Below are 21353 nucleotides of genomic sequence, written 5' to 3'. Positions count from 1 at the left end.
CCCTCATCCTAATGGAGGATTTTAACTTGCCAGACATCAACTGGGATCACCACACGGCTGACACGAGCAAGTCCAGGCCGTTCATAAAGCACCTAGATGATAACTTCTTGGTGCAGGTGCTAAGGGAGCCAACTAGGAAAGGCGCCCTCCTAGATCTGTTGCTGGAGAACAGAGAGGGTCTTGTGGGAGACGTGGCAATTGGCGGCCGTCTCGGTCATAGTGACCATGAAGTGGCTGAGTTTAGATTTTATGGTGACAGAAGGAAAACTGCCACCAAAACTTCAGCCCTGGATGTGGGGAAAGCAGACTTCAGGCTGCTCAGGGAATTAGTCAGCAAGGTCCCCTGGGAAACTGCTTTTGAAGGCATTGGTGTCCATCAGTGCTGGTCCATCTTTAAGCACTGCCTCCTAAAAGCTCAAGATCAGGCAATTCCAAAATATCGGAAGTCAGGCAAGCGGGGCAGAAGGCCGGCCTGGCTGACCAGGGATCTTCTACTGGGGCTAAGGCGAAAAAAGGAAGTGTACGGCTGCTGGAAGGAGGGTCAGGCGATGATGAAGGAATATAGGGATGCTATTCATGTTTGTAGGGAGAAAATTCGTGTGGCCAAAGCCCAACTAGAGTTGAAGCTGGCCATGTCTGTGGGAGACAATAAAAAAGGGTTTTTTTAGATATGTGAACAGAAAAAGGAGAACCAAAGAAAACACAGGTCCGCTACTAGATGGGGAAGGTCTCCTCACAGACAATGACATAGGCAAAGCAGAGATGTTTAATGCCTTCTTCGCCTCTGTCTTCAACACTGATGATGGGCTTCGGGACCCAGGGTGCCCTGAGCTGGAGGACCATGGCGGTGGGAATGACAAACTCCCAACCGACCCTGAACGTGTGCGGGATTTGCTGCTCCACCTGGATCCATACAAGTCCATGGGTCTGGATGGGATTCATCCCAGGGTGCTTAAAGAGCTGGCAGACATCATCGCGGGACCTCTCTCAATTATTTTTCAGTGATCTTGGGAATCTGGTGAGGTCCCATTGGACTGGAAGCTGGCAAATGTTGTGCCAATTTTCAAGAAGGGTAAGAAAGAAGACCCTAGCAATTACAGGCCTGTCAGTCTCACGTCAGTGCCTGGTAGAATTATGGAGAGGATGATCCTTGAAGTTACTGAAGCGCACCTGGGGGACAATGCAGTCATTGGTCCCAGCCAACATGGGTTCATGAGGGGTACGTCCTGCCTAACAGATTTGATTTCCTTTTATGATAAGATCACCCATCTAGTTGATCAAGGGAAACCAGCTGATGTGATCTTTTTGGACTTCAGCAAAGCTTTTGACACGGTTTCCCATAGGATCCTACTGGACAAAATGTCCAGCATACAGCTAAACAAAAACATCATACGATGGATGAGCAATTGGCTGACGGGCAGGGCTCAAAGGGTTGTGGTAAATGGGGCCACATCTGGCTGGCGGGTGGTCACTAGTGGGGTCCCTCAAGGCTCCATTTTAGGGCCAGTCCTCTTCAATGTTTTTATAAATGATTTGGATGTAGGACTAGAAGGTGTTCTGAGCAAATTTGCCGACGACACTAAACTTGGAGGAGTTGTGGACTCGGATGAGGGTGGAAAGGCCTTGCAGACAGACCTGGACAGATTGGAGAGCTGGGCAATCACCAACCACATGAAGTTTAACAAAAGCAAGTGCCAGGTCCTGCACCTGGGACGGGGCAACCCTGGCTATACGTACAGACTGGGCGACGAGACGCTGGAGAGCAGCCCTGCAGAGAGGGATCTGGGGGTTGTGGTTGACAGCAAGTTGAATATGAGCCAGCAGCGTGCCCTGGCAGCCAGGAGGGCCAACCGTATCCTGGGGTGCATCAAGCACGGCATTGCTAGTCGGTCGAGGGAAGTGATTGTCCCGTTCTGCTCTGCACTGGTGCGGCCTCACCTCGAGTACTGTGTGCAGTTCTGGGCACCACAGTACAAAAAGGACATTAAACTGTTGGAGAGTGTCCAGAGGAGGGCGACGAAGATGGTGAAGGGCCTAGAGGGGAAGACATATGAGGAGCGGCTGAGGTCACTGGGCCTGTTCAGCCTGGAGAAGAGGAGGCTGAGGGGGGACCTCATCGCAGTCTACAACTTCCTCGCGAGGGGGAGTGGAGAGGCAGATGACCTATTCTCTGTTATCACCAGGGACAGGACCCGCAGGAACGGTGTTAAGCTGAGGCAGGGGAAGTTTAGGCTGGACATCAGGAAGAGGTTCTTCACCGAGAGGGTGGTCGAACACTGGAACAGGCTCCCCAGTGAAGTAGTCACTGCACCAAGCCTGTCTGAATTTAAGAAGCGATTGGACTGTGCACTTAGTCACATGGTCTAAACTTTTGGGCAGACCTGTGCGGTGCCAGGAGTTGGACTTGATGATCCTTATGGGTCCCTTCCAATTCGGGATATTCTGTGATTCTATGATTCTATTCCACATGACCCTTTTCAACAGCAAGATAATGTGTGTGCAGTATGACTAACAGTGAAAGAAGCAGAAGATTCATGTGAAATTATTCTTTGCCCCTGGAAGATGACTGCTAAATGAGAACAGACCTAGAATAGAACTGAAATTATCTTCTACAAAAGGAAGATCAGAGGGGGAAAAAAAAAAAAGAAAAAAAAAAGAGGATTGAGTCCTTATGCAAAATCTAAACAGAAGACAGTAGATTAAGTAGCACAAAGTAAGAACAAACTTGCAGAACAATGCAAAATCTGAGTAAAACAGAGTTCTGATCGTATGAGATTATTCAGAGACCAATTGATAGACTGGTTAAAAACTATGTATTATAAATACATTTCTTTTAGAAAATAAAGGATACAAAGTACTTCCCATTACCAGGCTTTGGACAAAATGTTCCATGCTCTGAACAATTCTGAGTAAGACTAATGGTATGAACAGCTTGAGTAATAAAAAAAAAAAAAAAGAAAAAAAAAGAAATATCTCTAACAAAACCTCTTGAAAATGTTTGTTAGTCTACCTGTTATGCTAAAGACTCAACATAAATGTGAAAATCACATTGAATATATCTTAATGACTGCCTATGAATATTGCTTGTAATCTGCTTTTTATTTTCTGCCCACTCTCTTCACTCCTTTTATTGCCCTTTGTCTGTAATGTGTTTAAAAATCTGTTTGAGCACATGCAGTTTCTATTCTCATTATTGAAATTCTTTCCAAGGATTCACTTTTTCTTCAATTCCAGCAAATGTAGTCCTAATATATTTTCTGCCACATTGTTTTGGCAGAAAATAATAAAGGTAAGTAAAAGAAGCATAAAACAACTTCAAATATTCACTTCCTTTCCTGTTACATCCATCTTTTTATGTCTGTTCTTTCTTGTAATATCTTAAAAGTGGAAAGAATGTCATTTGTACTTCCTTAGATAATGCTAATGTTGTTGTGACTTAAAAAAAAAAATACAGAATTTAAATTAATGACTTGGAGGCAAATTTTGTAGTTTGTTGCTGCCACGCTCTTGGCACAAAAGGCCTTATTTTCCTCTCAGTTACCCACATAGAGCAGTAGTGCAACAGTCCCACCATCAATGGAATTAATTACAGATTTAAACAGTGTGGTTGAGGGACGAATCAAATCTGGAGAATTTATAAGAATTAGCAGACCGATGAGAATCCTCTCTGGCTGTTATCTACTTAGCTGCTTTTGTGAGAAACAATCTGTGAGAAACACGGGCTCAGGCAAGGATCTCAGTGAAGCAGCATTTTTATTTGTGATTGCAATAGCGGGTGTCCTGCGAGCAGGAGCTTACAGCAGAAGTTTATCATAATCTTATATTCCCTGTTACCTCTATTACACTTGATTCCTCCCCTGTTTCCTCACTGGCTGAGTACTACAGGGTCACAACCTACTCAACAGTTGTTACCATACCATATATATGCAATTTTATTTGACCAACCTTTAATTTCTCCTTTTCCATATTTTTTTTTTTTCTTCTTCTCTCGTGACTGGAAGCACCTGTGACTGTTTTCTTTTTGCTGATTCCGCAACTGCTTGTCTTGTGTTTCTTAGCCATCCTCCTTATTTTGGAACACTGGGACCTTCCACTGTCCCCTTATCTGCTTAACATTCCCGCCACTGTTATGGCACTCTTATGCCTGTACAATCACTTTCAAATATGCAAGGTTAGTGGAATTTTCCACTGCAAAACCATAATTTTAGTTCTTACACTTCCAGGCATCATTAGTGGGCGTCATTAATGTTTTGTGCTACCATGTGCTTGAGGTGGGCAGGAGGAACCAGCCTTCCATCAGGGAAGATTACAGACCACCTCACTATCTTAGTGAGGCGTAGTTCTCGTCCCCACGTTTGGATACAAGCCCTGGTTCTTGCACTGCTCTTTAAACTAACACCGGCTGTAGCTCTGATGTAAATGGATACACTAAACCTCTAGGAGGTGGGGGGGGTATTCAATAAATCTCTCAGTTTAGTCTTACAGCACTGGAAGCTACAGGGTATGTGTAGGTTTGTTTGTTTTTTCTTTATGTGAATTGGAATCTGAAGTGGACAAAGAATAGATTTCATACCCAGAAAGACATATATAGTTGATATTTTTGTTTCTCTTTCATTCTTTTTTTGTTGTGTGACCTTCGTGAATTATGCCATCAATCCCAGAAATCTGAATTCTTAAAATAAATTCTCGCTTAAGGAAAAAGAAATTTGCTTGACACTTCTTAGAATCATAGCATCATAGAATTCTTGCTAAATTAATTGTCTGCTCTCAGCCATCAAAAAGTGTCTACTTATCACCATACCATCTTTTTCTATTTTTTTCTTCCATTCTGGAGGTTGTGTTAGGCTAAGCATAAATTATTAATACATGAATTTGAAAATATAAACATCTGCTTCAGAGCAGTGCTGCTTTGGGGAGCAGAAGATGAGACAAAAAGAACAGAGAATTCATTTTGGTGATGTGAATTGTGTGTTAAAAGCTTTGCAAATTTCAGGATACAGTGATGTTCTTGTGTAGCCACACTCCTTTTGCAGTCCTCAGCTGCCACCTTCCCTCCTGTAAGTCACAGAAATTTTAAAATCAGAGTAAGAATGCCATTTTCCACTAATGTTGAAAAGCATTTGTCCACAGGCAAATTTGGAGTCTTTTCCTAGATGATTTTTAATTTGTGTTTATTATTGAAACCTGAGGACCCCTACTTTGCAAATGAAGTAATGACACTTTGGTGACTTACATTTTGGGCGACCAGTTAAAAATAATAAAAAGAAGTATTGTGTGAGAACCATCTCTGGAAGTGTTCAAGGCTAGGTTGGATGGGGCTTTGAGCAACCTGGTCTAGTGGAAAGTGTCCCTGATGAAGGTAGGAGAGTTGGAACTAGATGATCTTTAAAGGCCCTTCCAACCGAAACCATTCTATGATTCTATAAGAAGTGTACAGGTCATCAACTCTCCAGAAGGCAAACTTATGTAAAACTCTTGCCCTCACATTGGAAAAGAAAGCCACAAATAGCTTTTTGTCATTGTTGTTGCTGCTGTTAATCTCTGCTCTTTTTAGTACTTTGCTTGCTTACACCAGTGGTGTGCTTTATGTAACTACTGGCAAATAACTAGTGACATAATTACATGAAAAAAAAGTACAAATCATCATAGTTTTTGGTAGTGACTGGCTTAACAAAGCAAACTAAACTAAAAAACAAACAAACAAACAAACAAAAAGCAATAGATATAGATAACAGCCAGATAAAAACATTATGTGGTGGTTGAACAATTGGGTGATGGGTTGAGCTAAGGGTTGTAGTACATGGAGTTACATGAGGCTGGTGGCCAGTCACTAGTGGGGTTCCACAGGGCTCCATTTTAGGGCCACTTCTCCTCAATTTTTTCATAAATGGCTTGGATTCAGGACTTGAAGGTATACTAAGGAAGTTTGTAGATTACACTAAATTTGGAGGAGCTGTTGACGCCATGGAGGGTAGAGAGATCTCTAACATCTATGTGGAGGGTAGAGAGGATAGAGGCCTTGCAAAGAGATCTTGACTAATTAGAGGGCTGGGCAATCACCAACAATATGAAGTTTGACAAGAGCAAGTACTATACCTGGAATAGGGCAGCCATGGATATATGTACAGACTGAGAAGGGGATGAGAAGCTGGAGAGCAGCCCCGCAGAAAGGGATCTGGGGGTTCTGGTTGATGGCAAGCTGAATCTGAGTCACCAGTGTGCACTGGCAGCCAAAAAGGCTGACTATATCCTGCGGGGCATCAGGCACAGCATGGCTAGCTGGTCAAGGGAAATGACCGTCCTCTGCTCTGTGCTGGTGCAGCCTCATCTTGAGTACTGTGTGCAGTTTTGGGCACCACAGTATAAAAAGGATATAAAACTATTGGAGAGTGTTCAAAGGAGGGCTACAAAGATGGTGAAGGGTCTAGAGAGCATGATGTATGAGGAGCAGCTTGGTTTTTTCTGCCTAGAGAAGAGGAGACTGAGAGGAGACCTAGACTAGGCCTACAGGTCTCGGTCTCTGCAAAGGGAAGGCGTACTAGGCCTTCAGAAAGGGAGCAGAGGGGCAGGAGCTGATCTTTCTGGTAACCAGTGGTAGGAACTGAGGGAATGGCATGAAGCTGTGAAAGGGAACATTCAGGTTAGATATTAGGAAAAGGTTCTTCACCGAGAGGGTGGTCAGGCACTGGAACAGGCTCCCCGGGGAAGTAGTCACTGCAGCAAGCCTGTTGGACTTCAAAAAGTGTTTGGACAACACTCTCAGACATATGGTTTGATTTTGGGGTTGTCTTGTGCGAAACCAGAAGTTGGACTCGATGATCCTTGTGGGTCCCTTCCAACTCAGGATATTCAGTCTTTCTCTCATTAACAAATAATAGTTGCTTTCATTCTATGTAGTTATATATAAAACTGAGAAATGAAAAGGAACCATTTTATTCATAATATGCTAAATGAAATTGGGCAGAATACCAAAATGTGTACTGTGAAGAAAAGTGAGCAGAAATGTGAAAAAGGCATTCTCAAAATATACTCCTAGTCTTTTCTAACAGAAAAAAAAAATATATATATATTGTCTGAAATTCATGTTTCCTTTTCCAGGAATTGAGGTTTGGTTTTCTGTTTTGACACCCTGTATAAGCAATCACTCATCTCAAACAATGGCAATAGGACAAAATCCAGACATGCAAACAGTTGAGGGATAAGTTGTAGAAAGAATGATCCCACCTGAGCTCTGGAAAGAAGATCTCAAAACAATTCTTAGACTAATTTCTCCTTTCCTAATTAAAAAGCAGCAACAGAAGAAAAATTGCAAGTTCACTATTTATTCCTGCTTTGTTCTGAAATGTTGATTTTTTTAAAGGGAAGATTTGCTGATTCATACAGCATAGAGAGCAGATATGTCCTCAATTTCTGCAGAGTGAAAACATCAGCAGTTTTTCAGCATGAGGAGACAGAAAACTTGACTAAAAATACATAAAAGCACAGTTGAAATAAGGTGAAAACAACCTAAAAATATTACTTGGATGAGCATAACCTATTTAGGTGTTGTAAAAGTGCTGCCAGATTATGTGGTTCTGTATTTCCAGGGCATTTACAAGGTCATCCAGTCAGTCTACTTTCTTTTCAAAACGGCTCATACCAACTGCATTTTGCAGAATTGTTGTTTAGATGCACACCTCTAGTTCTAGCTTTTCTGTTCATTTCATCCCTTGACTATAACTCTCCTACCAAGTGAAGAAAGCAACTATGGTGATTTAAATAACCAGTCTGGGTGTAAAGTCAAACTCTGAGTAAATGTTTGAGTTAACTTCTGAGATCATGCTGAATGGCATGGCCAATTTTTGAATCCTTTTCTTACATATAAGGAAACTGGGGACTTCTGTGTGTGAGTACTGAAAGACTGTGACTGCTTTTCAATATCTAAGGTTAGTATTATGTGATTTTCTTTTCCATCTCTAATGCTAATAGACATCTTAGTTTATAACTATAGCTGATTTAGTGTTGTTGGGAAGAGCTATATTATTCGTTTGATTTTTTCAATATGAAATGTCTATCAACAAGTGCCATCAGTAGCACTTCCGATTTCCCATTGCTTTGTAGTAAGCTACACAACCTTCCTGCCTTCATAAATCTTCAAAATATTTCTGAGATATCCAGAATGATGAAGAACAAAATGAGGGAGGGATTCTGGAAATCTGTATCAGGAAGTCCTAGAAAGCTAGGTGAATTTCTTCAAAGAAGCAGGAATTCTGGAAGTTCTGAGACTGTCCTTCTGAGCTGGAGAAGCAGAAAGAAGAGTACTAGGAATCTTGAAAGCAGCTGGTCAGATGCTGACATGCAGATAGATGCATGTATTACTAGAAGCTCCTACAGAGATCAATATTTCTAGGCGGTCTCTCAACAGGAAGCCTAGAAAGCCTGAACTATCCCATGCTCAAGCAGCTATTACAGATATGTAGTTTCTGGCACCACTATTGATGTTCCTGGCACCCAGGAGACAGTATAATCCCACCCTTCTTAGAAATCGATTGTATGAGAGGAGGCCTTGAGACTGTGAAGATTTGAAGTAGTTTTCAGAGGCAGATCATCAAAATTGAAATATTTTTATCTAAAGGTTGTTATTTATTACAATAGATTCTGATTTTTAAAAATAGTGTTTTATTGCATAAATCTCAAAAGCTATCCTTTTGTCAGCCAATGCCTGTGCCTGGTGCTGTGTATACAGACAATTAACAAACACTGTAGGAATCAGGAATGCCAATGAATCATGATACATAAAAGCAAAACTACATCATTTGGGGTAAATCTGCCAGTTTACTCCTCATTGACTATTCTCTTTTTATTAGGATGATAGAGCAATTTGCTTTGGGAAAAAACCAACCAAACAAACAAACAAACAATGTAACAACAACAACAACAAAAACCACCATGAAAAACAAGGGAACAGACCAGATTGTCCTGTGTCCAAGAGCAGGGGTGGATTCTTGAAGGAACCTTTTGGCTTTAAGAACAGTGAAACTGTATGTTTGAGTAACACATCGTTGTGGCCTGGTACTAAACTGAGAGAAAACAAAAGCAGGCATAGAAATGAGTGAAATCTACTCCTTTCCCTCAGGGGATTTATTTTCTTTTTGAAGTATGAAAATGCAGAATTCCTTTCTTACCTAAGAAGGGAAAATGAAGATGCCTAAGTTATTATAGATGTATGTATTTCATCCCTACTAGCATTTAATAGTTCCTGTCTTATAGTGATAGGACCAATAGTAGAGACGTGCTTTCATTCTTCACACAGTGCTAAGTGACAAAGTGCATGATATTTTTTCAGGGAGATTGCCAGGTCCTCAGACTAAGGATTATTTTGCAGAATAGATGGGGCAAGCCACATTCATGGTGGTAAGGTGACGTTCAGAAAGTGAGAGAAATTTTGAGAAAAAGAAAGACTTGCAAATGATATTGAGGCATGTTTGTTTTGTTTGTTTTTCCCCAAAGTGTTCAGCCACAAGATACTATACAAATTTCCATTAGCCTGTGTTCCACTGAGCCCCTCAGCTCTACAGTCTCCCTCTTACGGGTACAGGACCCTTCTTAAAAGCTAGGGTCCTTATTCAATATTAGTCATAAGTTTTCTCCTAAAAAAAAAATAAAAGGAATCAGATTATGCATAGAATATACTCTAGAGAAAAAGGTCTTTCACAGAGCGTGAACTGTATTAGTCCGAAGAATTTACACTTTTTTTTTTTTTTTAAATCAGATTTACTGTGGAAGTGACAGTATCTTAGAAAATGCAGAGACCAGTCTCCTTCCTGTGTTGCCCTCAGGCAAAATGTGAAGAAGGTGGAGAGCATCGAAAAAAGTAAGTGCTTCAGGCATTTGCCACTAGCAAGTCAGTAATAAGAGAAATGATCTCAACAATGATTAACCACAGTGAATTCCACAAAATTAAAGTAAACAAGCAAACAAAAAGAACAACAACAACAAAAAAGAACTTTTCTCCAGAGCAGATCAGTCCTAAGAGGCTATCCCCATTAGCATTCAGTGAGATTTAAATCTCTACACATTCTTTAATAATAATAATAATAATAATAATAATAATAATAATAATATAAAAAAACACCAGAGGCAAGTTATGAGGAACTGGAGCTGGTGCACGATGACCCTTCTATGCAGAGCATATACTATTATAGCCACAGTATTACTCAGGACATAGGATTCTTTACACCCCAGGGCTTTTTGAGACTGTGGGATCAAAGTTCCCCTGGCAGGTTTCTGGGTTGCTGGTATTTTCACTAAAGAGATGTGCTCAAATCCTTATGCATGATTCTCCAGACACAAACCAGAACATGAAAGGAGGCAAATAGAACTGATGCAAGAAACAACTGAGGTGATTGTTGGAAAAAAAAAAAAAAAACGAAAAAAAAACACAGGAGCTGTACAGTAACAATAAGTGGCAAACTGTGATGGCTGAAATTACTGTAAATTACCAGCAAATTTGTCAGTAAAAAAAAAAAAACAGTCTGATGCTTTGAATAGTATGGCTGCTGTTTTTGTGGGAAATATGCTTTTTCCTCCTAGCTCACAACTTTGTTCCCTGTCCTTCACAGACAGGCTGGTTTCAATAAGGGACTGGTGGGATCTCTTTCACTGAACCAGTGCTCTTCGCTTGTAATCCCCAATGGCTTTTTCTGGTCTTGCTGAATATATAAACGTCAACATATGAAAAACCTTTAAATAAATATTGTACTTGGATTTCTCTCTTAGAAGTATCAAGAGACATAGAGTGGTTTGTAGAATATTCTCCCGCAACTACTAGATAAACTAAATAGAGCGGGTCAAGAGATTATTTTCTGTATCTGCAGTTCCAAAGCCAAAGATCCATATTCTAAAGTGCACGTACAGACAAATTGTAATAAACAACAAAGCAGCTATTTTTTGGATTTTGATTGCTAATAATTAATATATACTTCTAGCACATACTTTTTATCCAAAATCATGTGGTGTCTTCAGGTCATTTATACCCTGCTCTGTAGAAATCTTGAATGAGGAAGTTGAATGTGTCAAAATCTATCCACAGTTCCTTTCTGAAGCCTGGTTCGTTGATATTTGGCTACCACTGACAAAGGAAATTCTAAAGCTGGCTGGTTTCATGCCAAATTATTAACATAAGGGATTCTTACCAGTGGCAAATTTCCTGATATTATATTTTAATTGTGGCATCTGCTAAGGATTTTCTTAAAAAAAACAACAAAAATTCAGAACAACTCTAGCTGCTGTTGGATAGGTATTTTCAAGATTCATCTGATATGAATATTTATTGGAAATGTTAATATCCCCTGCAGATGAGTAATGAAAACATAGGAACCTGTCTTTCTTTGCTTTTAAGTCAAAATGTCATGCTGTTACATATTCACAGGTTAAAAATTATCAAATGGTCCACACAAGTTATTTTATCATTACTCCAAAAGCAATTTATATTTTTTTCCTTCTTTTGGCTATATCATACATAAAGTAAATTTTATCTGATTTTTAGGTGCTTAACTGTTAATGTGTAGAATGTGTAGCACAAAGGAAAAAAACATGTGAGATTGTCAAGAACTATCTTGATATTTTAAACGTCTTGATATTTTGAAATAATTATCTAAAAAAATATCACTTAGGACCTTACGTAGGTCCATTAGTAGGAAATGTTTAAAACTATTATGAGCCAAAGTTTTTGACAAGGTTTTATAGGGACAGAGTGTCTGGAAGAAGATGACAGAGAAGGTGGGGGAGAAAGTCTGTTATTTGGAAAGTATACTGTGTTTTTTCTAAAATGCTTTAGAAATATGACATCATTTTTTCCTGACTTGAACTTTGGACAGCATATTGACATGAAATCAATTTGGTAACATGAAAGGCCTTCACTTAAGGAAAGATCTGAGAAATCCAAACCAAAAGTGAATTCTCTGTAGGCCCGATCTTGCTTTATTCTCTATAGCAATTATGCCAGAAATACAATGAAGATCAAAAATCCCAGGAGGAAGTAATCTTTTTTCCTTTGAAAATTTCTGTGCTTATGAAGATGTGGTCTTGGTTTCTGCTTTCGGAATGTTAACTAAGCTTTCCCTGGGAGGAAAGCCCAGACCATGTGTGCTGGGCACAGGAACGACTCACCTCAGTCATTGAATTTGGCCTCTGCTGAGTGATATGTGGACTTGAGACAAAGTGGTCAAACTGAGAGGGAGGAGAAATATCGCATTCTCAAATCCTCAGCAAACATCTGACAAGTAGAAATACTTTATGCATAAGAGCTAACAGAGAAAGCTTCGGTCTCTTATTTCATCTCCTTCCTGGTGTTATAAATCCACACTGTCAGGAATATCGTATTTTATTTGCTAAGCCCCTTGGGGAGGAAAAATAAATAAAAATTAGCAATGGAAGAAAAGGATTGATCTGAGATCTGCATTAAATGCTGCATGTTCACTATGTTGTGGATATACTGCCTCTCTCTCACTGCTTGGAAGTTATTTAATGGTCCAGCTGAAACGAGTTCCATAATGAAGGAATACATGAAAACAAATACTGCAAAGAGCCATTGCACTGTCTATCTATCTCTCTAACTTAAATGAGTGAATGTATTAAAGGGAAGTATGAGCAGGAGGATGCCACTGAAACACCAACAGTAGCAGTAAGAAGTAAAGGAAGAATGCCTATATATTCTTCTTAGAGAAACAATGATAGAGGGAGAGGCAGAAGTACAGGCCCTTCAGGTAGACTTCTTTTTGCACAAGCAGTTTTACATACTGAGTGTGTTTTGAACTGCTGATCATTTATGCATTAAAAAAAGCAAGCTCAAATATAAGCTTAGGTCATTGGAAAAGAAAAAAAAAAAAAAAAAAAAAAGAAAGGTCTCTTAGAATTTTAATATTTTTTCCTAAAGTCATTGCAGGCTTATTTTTTCCAGGAAGCTTTTTCACCTTCACAGCTAAAGTCCATGAAGTCCATGATCTTCTTTATGAACTTCAGCTGTTATTGGAGCAACTGTAGCTATACTAGCTGAGAGATCTCCAAGAAGAGAAAACCATTAAAGGCCTAGAGGGAAAAAGAACCTAGTTGCAAGAAAGACAAATTAGGTCCTCAGGCATGTTTCCTAAAGGAAAGATGTGACATTCCCTGGGAAGCATACAGGAAAATGCCATTACCCTGGTATATAGGTATATAAAGGCATATATCACTAAAAACCTCAGAAAAAAATGTTAGAATACAAAGTAAAATATGAAAATTTATGAAACAATGAAATACTAAATGAATAATTTTCAACTTTCTTTCCATTCAGTAAGAGAAGCTTGAGGGAGGAAATAATGACAGACTGGTGGCAAACTAACCTAAATTTCAAAGTTTATTTTATAAAAATGAATTAGTAAATGAATGATGTAAATTGATACTACAGATTAAGATATAAACCATTCCCACTGAAATGGACTAAATCTATTTGTCTCTACAATGAAGGCTGGACTAGCACTAGAGAAAGATATAATTTTCATATGTAACAGCAGGAAAATAAGGAAAGCTTGCAAAACAGGCAAGTAGAGAAGGCAAGGATTTACTGGAGTTGGAAAAGAAGGCAGGCACAGTGGTGAGGAGTAGAATTGTTCTTTGATGTCCAGGCCTGTCGGGCAACTGCTGCCCCAAACGGTCTCTCAAAGTGAGAAGACTTTCTAAAGATTTTTATAATGTGCATTTAAGTAACCAGTGACAAGATTTCAGAAGTATTTCCACTCTATTTACTACTTCTACTGCTGCCATCCATCCAGTTCTTTCCACTGCTGCCCAAGACAGAGGGGTCAGGATCAAGATAACATTATTCTGAGAGGGTCATTGTAATTCTTTCCAGAAAATTAGGCACAAATATTATCTTTGAAGAGAACTGCATAATTGCAGAACCGAGAGGTTCACTAATTAGCATAAAAACTAAACTGTACTTTTTTAATACTGTCAAGGCTTTAGAGCTTTTCTTTAAACGAACACAGAAAAAAATACTTTTAATCTTTTTATATCTATGGTAAAATTTTCAATGTGAAATTTTACTGGCCTAGATAAATGCACAGGAAAAAAAAGAAAAAAGAAAAAAGAGAGAGAGGGAGAGAGACAAAGAACGAAATACCTTTGCCATTACTATTGGAGAATTTCTTCCCAGAGGTGAATATTGACATATTGACATAGTGGTAGCCCAAATTGCTGAATGTAATGAAACAGCTGCCCTGAACAGTTTTCACAGGACACACTAGCCCACCCCATCACAGTTTCATAAGAATCTTCATCTCCCATTTTGAATTCACTGGTCAAGACCCTGTCTGGACACTGACATAGTCTGCCCTATATAGCCTGCCTTAACAAGGTTGCATTAGGCAGAAACTGTGGGTCAATTTTTATTTCATGTAGGACCTTGAAATACTGTACTGGGAATAAGATGTTAGAATCACTATTATTTAGGCGTACAAATTAACTTGTAAATAAGTTGTTTTCAAAATAAACTACATAAAATCACACTTAGTTTACAAATGTTAGTTTATAAACTTGCCACTACAAATAATTCATTAAAAAATCACATTAAAACACACCATATCATTGCAGAAGCTGTAGCAGACAAATAAATGTTAAAGGCAGGGGGGACACCTTTATTTTAGAAGAGAAGACAGAGGGGTTAGTTCTCATGGTATCAATGTAGTCATGTTGATCAGTAAGTTATGATCATCTCTTCATCCGCCTTGGTCATACATTATTTGGTATATGATGCTTACGAAATTATGCATTACAGCTCTACCAGCTCCAAAAGCATTTGATTGTGATTAACATGATTTCCATGGTTATCAAAGGAATTAATAGTGATTTATTACTTATTATATTGCCTTCAATAAAACTGAACAGAGACATTACTTTAATATGAATCGCATATATTCCTGATCTGTAACTTTTGGACACTGCTTCCATTGCTTTTATTTTTGCTGAATCTAACATTACTTTCTTTCAGTTCTTTCCCTGTCACTGATTTCATTTGACTAATATCAAAGTATCTTTTGCCTGAGTACTGTATATGTGTCCTGAAATTATAATTATTATTATTTTTTAATTATTTTAAAGATGTGCAAAAATGGGGGTTGATAAATACTCCAGTGAAGCTGCTCAGGCATTAAGCTGTCCTGTCCTCTTGTAACCTATCTGGAGGCTGTGATTTCTCAGTTTCTTTGACACTTATTATTTTTCTTTCCAAGCTGACAAGCTCCATATTTATCACAGAGGATATCACTTTCAAATCACTTCTTTGTGATTGCTAGAAAGGGTATTACATTAGTTTTGCAACTAAAAGAAAAGCAGATTCCAAATAATTCTGCAGGAAAATATGAGAATGAAAGTGGATGTGTAGCAATCACCAGTCACTTTGGAGATCAAATAAAATTAGAATTATAAAAACAAAATTCAAAGTAGGTTAGAATATGCAAAATTTTCTTCAGTGGACAGTTTTCAACCGTGAGTGAACGTGCCTTTATGCATTTGAGTTATTTACAGAGAGTCTTTAAGCCACAGGCAGATAAAAGAACATGTGAAGGCCAAATGGGGCTATGTCCTTACTATATTGCGCTACTTTTATAAGTGTAGTGAGGACATATTCACTGAGTTATTTTTGGAAAGACTTCAGCTTTTGAGTGATAGTAATACTTGCATGACTTTTGCTGAACTGTGACACAAAATCTTATTATGGTGTTATCCTAAAGATGGATCTGTGGTTAAACTATGTTACAGTTGTGTCTTTGTCTGCTGTTTACTGCTATGCTGTTTCCTTTCAATTCTCATCTAGGTGTCATTATTCATCTTCTGTCCTTTAACTTGTGCTCCCTATGGAGCAGAAACTATTACTGTGTATTTATGTGAGTGAGACTGAACCGGGTTCTGTGAATTGATCTTGTAGCTGCTGGTTCGTTTTCGAAATATTATAAGGAATTAGAAATAGTAGTAATCATAATAAATAAGCAGACTGATTAAATTGCATTTCTACTCTGAGAAGGACAGCGAACATTTTTTATGTTGGTTGTGGCATTTCCTGAAGAAATAACAAGTGTCAAATGCATATGCAGATGTGTGCATTTGTATACTAGAGAATGAAGTGAGAAAAAGTGTTCCCAGAAGATTACGCAGAGAAACATTTATTGCACAAATATGCACAGGACAGTGAAGACATAAAGAGTAAGCAAGCATGTTTCAGAGCAAAAATTTGTATTCCTTGTGTGTCACTTAAATTTCAAATATGACTTCAATGTTACTCTCTGGTATTTGAGAATCTGTCTGTTCTAATACCTGTCACATGGTGTTTGAATATCATTCTGCACTTACAAAGTATATTTTTTCTCAGATAGCTTTAAATGTTTTACAGGCATTAAAGCACTGAATCTCTAAGATGCTGCATGAAGCAGGGAATCATTGTTATTTTAATTATCCCACATATTTATCTTATAATTGTGCAGTTTTTACAGTACATCTGTGACATTAACACTGAAATCTAATGATGTAAACCATTAGTCTTAAACTTCCTTTTAATAAAATAAAAGAAATATATGCAAGATACTACATTTTCATTCAAAGATAGTAGTAGCAAGCTCAGAGTGGTATCACTGGGAAAAAAAGAAAAAAAAAGTTTGGCTAATATACTAAGAAATCAATATGGTTATCTTTTATGTCTAAGATGCAAAGCATAGAATGATCATCAATCATTAAAATACTGTCAGTGAAAGATTATGAAATAGTACCTGTTCATCATAGTTACATTTTTTTCCTGACTTTTCATTTCTTTATATTCTTTCTCTTTAGTAAGCAATATATCTGCTAAAGAACATAGTTATGTATCAGGAGGTTTTCCTCTAGGAAAACTAGAACCTGACATAGTGGTGTTTGTAAAGAACAAGATCTGCCACAGAGTGTGGTTCAACCTTCTGAACCTAACCAATGCCATAAACTTCCACTTAGGACAGTTATATATTCCCCTCTACTATAATTAAAAGTCTTATATTTATCATTTGTTATCCTGTCTAAAAATTACGAGCCTTTCCCCACTCTGTTGAAGGAAACAAGTCTAAGACTTCACGTGGCCTCACCACATACTGTGAGAGTAAAAAGTCATGACATTTGGTGAGCGCAACTTGTGCCAGCTAATGATAGCTAAATTTAAATACTCTCTCCTTGTTGGAATACCAGCCTTAACTCCTTTACTCTGCTTGAAATCAATTAAATTCATTAACTTCAGAACATTAATTTGTAATTTACTGCAATCTTCCTATAATATGAATGAAGCCTGGATTTCTCCTCACTAGATAATATCCCAGTGGTAACAGTCTTGGGCTTCTGGGATACCTTGCGCCTTGACTGATGTGCTGTGCTTTGGGATTTATTGACATCTCTTTCATTTTCACTTTCAAAACTAAACACTCAAAGGTCATGATCCTGCAATACTTACACACTTGGCCTTTAAGGATTTTAAAGGAGTGGGAATTAAATAAGATTTGAAAATCATTTCAAGTGGGACACACAGCAGGTCACCAGCTGAAGCAGCACTATGCTGTGGTAGGGTATGCACCTTGGTATGCTGGGGGACATGAGCAATTCTCCACCCACCTACACAGGTTGGATGATAATTGTAAATTTTTTCAAGACAGCATGACATTTCCTGCTTATTATAGTCCAATTAGCAACATATGCAGCAGCTGGTGAAAGTATGGATGCTGAGAACATTTTCAATAGAAAAGCCATTTCACATAACCATGAATGAACATCTTGGGACTGTTTACTAACAGGTACTTCTATTCCTTCAAATGTGCTTGCTTTTTTTTTTCATTCTATTAACCACCATCTAACTCCTGAGACTGGTAAGAGAGTGGAATACATGTTATCTTAAAAATAATAAAAATAATAATAAAGGTAATATAATAATAGTGATGTATAATAATAACATATAATAATAACAATATTAATATTAATAATAATAATATGTAACACTTGGGGGGTTGTCTTACTTTTATATTGTCCTAAAACATTGTTTATGCACAGAATACAGGGAATAAAAAATAATTGTGGACTACTGTAATAAAACTTCAGTCCATTATGGAAAAATCTGCATTTCAGTTTCTACAATAGACGGATAGATGAATGTAGCATATCTGTCACAAGGAAAATGCAAAGCTTAAAGTGTTAATATTTTTGTAGTGCGTGGAAGAAGAGTTATGCTTTGTAATACTCATGAGGAAATCAAGTACTATGTATCATTATTTTTAATACTTTATTCTCAGAGAGAGAAAATAACAGTTTCCAAACTTGAGAATTTTTTGAACAATGTCTTGTATTTGTTCTTGAATCTATTACACTAGCAGCTAAAGGACTGGAGACTGGAATACCCATAGTGCCTCTTCCTTTCATACCTGTTGAGGAGGTTTGGTCAGCATTGTTTTTGCTGGTGCAGTATGACTGCTGAAATATCATCAATAAGTAGGTATGGACCTCAATAAGGGTGCTAGATTTACTTCCCAAGAGGCAGTTATATGCATTATTTCTAATTTGGCAGGTCAACATGCAGGTAGAGCAGCTTCTGGCTTTTCTGTTTGGAGGATCATCCAGACAAGTGTTTAAACATCCATTCTGGTGTCTACTAACAGTAGATATCAATAGGCTCAGATCCCTTAATGTAGAAAAACTATTCTTTGAGATGAAAAGTTACATTGTTTGGCATAAAACTTCTTCAGTTCTCTCATCCTGAAGCTTTCTTGGTTTCCATCTAGCCTATATTCAGTTTGCATCTGGTTCTCAGGATGCTTACAGTTTTGCACAGTACAGCCCAAGTTTTTATAACTCCAAAGGACTTAAGGATCATCAGTATGCAGGGTTGTCCTGCTCATATCTTCTTTGATCTGACAACTGACTGTAATGTCATCTTGAATGAGATGCTATCACACCCAGTATCATGATCCTGTGACATCTGTTGAGTCCCTGTTTCCAGTTAAGATAGCCTTGAAATATCTTTGAGTACTACAGCTCTGCAGTCCTGCATTCCCCAGCAAAGAATCTTCATGTTACAGGCCAGATAAGGATCACATTTATAAATCCAGGAAAGAAGTTCCAATATCATTTAAGCTCTTGTAGCTGTAAAACAATACATTTGAAATAGGAAGCATACTTTTGGCTAATTTCTGCAAAATATATTGATGGTTTGAGATCCATCTCCATTTCATCTTCAAAAATTGTGCTACACTCTAGTTGTAGGCACATTCGTTTGTTTTAGAGAGACAGCAGATATTAACAAAATCCAACAATTATTTTTCACCTGAGTAATTATTTGCATGAAAATGATTAGGGAAAGACAGCAAGTGATATCTGTCTGTAGTTGTATTGAGGAGATATTTGATGGAAAAGACATGTAGTTATAAGCAGAAATATGCAACTAGATGAAGAATTTTTTCTTAAAAATAATTGGTAGTTTGAATGCAGATGTTTAGAGGAGCCATGTGAAACTCTGCATAAATTCATGTAATATCACTAAAATTCTTTAGAAGTCTTTTTTTTTTTTTTTTTTAAAGGGAAGTAGTTCATCTAAGATAATGTATTTTTTCCGTATTAACATTAATAATTTTGTTTTAAACTGCATAATATTGTGGGAAATAAAGAAATGCATTTATGTAGCCTAACAGGTTATATATAATTTAGTGTACTAAGCAAAGCTAAGGCACAGAACTGGCAAACTATCACCCTCAACTGTTATTAGCGTCTTCCCTGTTTAGCTTTGTCCTGTCTGAAGTGGTTCTCTTCAAGGCAATACTTCTGTATGGCCAAGAGGATAAAACATTCTGAACAGGCAATACGCAAAGAGCCACCACATGTTTTGCTCACTTTTTTTATTAATTTTCTAACAGTGTTATTCAATATTGTTGTAATTTTTTTCTCCAGCTAACATTATAGGCCTTCATACCACAACCAGTGGCAAGCAGCGCTCACCCTGAGGTTCATGCTATTAAAAACATTCTAATGTACTGTAATAGGGTCCTTATATTAATATTAGACAAGCAGAAAGCACATCAAATAGAATTAACAATAACTGAAACTTTTGCAAACCCAGGGCCAGCCTCTGTCAAGCACAGATACAGCCACTTGTGTCACTTGGACTTAGAACCATCAAACACTTCCAGGCCGTGTTTTATTTGCCACTGTGGATATGTTCTCACATATACACAGCACATAAGTCCCATACTTAAAGGCTAAACTTGTAGACTAAAATTTTGCTGCTTTGCATAGAGCAGAAATAGGAAACATTTTTCAACTGAAACTGCAACTATCATATCAGGGACACGGGAAGCATGCTCCATCTGGTTTCTGGTATAGTCTTTAAAAAAATTACTTTCTTGCTCATGAAAACCATAGCAAAATATGGTCTGCTGATGGAAATGAATCTGTACAGTCAGTTTTAGAAATCAGCCAAATAAGGGACTTGAACGATAACCCTGAGACACTTGTTAGATGGAGTCATTATCAAAACTATTGTAACTGATTTTTTTCTGTTTAATTATATTTTTAATGAAAAGGTAAAAATTATATAAATCCATTTATTTTGTATTTTTTTTGTCAAATTAAGTAATATTCTATCATTTTAAATAAAGAAAATCTGTATGTCCAAATATGTTACTGGAAAGTGACTTCAAATTTCCAAGCAGATATGTAGTAGCTGAAGAAAAACCACAATCTCTTAAATAATCATTTTAGCATCTGGGGTTTCATTCCACCTTAGTGATGACCTAGTTTAACCCTACTTAATCTTTGATAGATCATGAAAAAACTGCCCAGGTTGGTATGGCTGAATACATAGCAAACAGCTGAGCTGGACCATGATTTGTAATTAAGATTATACTTAATGAAAACAAACAAGTACAGATGAAATAGATCAGAAAAAGAGGAATGAGTGGATAAAACCTTTGTTACTCTCCAGAGATAACCGTTCCATTCCTTTTTCATGCTCTTGGAGCTTATAAGTGAGTTTCTGACAGCTTTTAATTGCAGCACAGGGTAGTATTCCAAAATCCTTATGTATTGCCTTATTCCGGAATTTTAGTTCCACAAAGTTATATCTATGGTGGGAAAATATATATCAATAACCATTATAAATGTTTACTATATATGGTTACTATACTACATGTGTCAGACACTACTACATTGAATATTTTTTGAGGTAACTTCAGCCTTCTGTTGAGCTTGCAGAAAATTTACTATAACCCCCATTCTTTCTTTTTCATGGGAAAGGTTTTACATAATGACTTAGAGTTAGTTCTGCTTACCATTGTCAGTTAACA

General features: G+C 37.7%; 1 long non-coding RNA gene across 1 annotated transcript; it reads left to right on the top strand.

The window, feature by feature from the left end:
* Positions 1 to 424: 424 nt before the first annotated feature.
* Positions 425 to 11762, top strand: LOC121071488. Its single transcript, XR_005820629.1, has 3 exons — positions 425 to 638; positions 4341 to 4345; positions 11749 to 11762. It is a non-coding gene; the product is annotated as an uncharacterized LOC121071488 (long non-coding RNA).
* The last annotated feature ends 9591 nt before the right edge of the window (positions 11763 to 21353 follow it).

Source organism: Cygnus olor, chromosome 5 (assembly GCF_009769625.2).
Source record: "Cygnus olor isolate bCygOlo1 chromosome 5, bCygOlo1.pri.v2, whole genome shotgun sequence".
Taxonomy (NCBI): Eukaryota; Metazoa; Chordata; class Aves; order Anseriformes; family Anatidae; genus Cygnus; species Cygnus olor.
The sequence above is the reverse complement of the archived record's forward strand: the minus strand, read 5'-3'. Positions and strand labels throughout refer to the sequence as shown.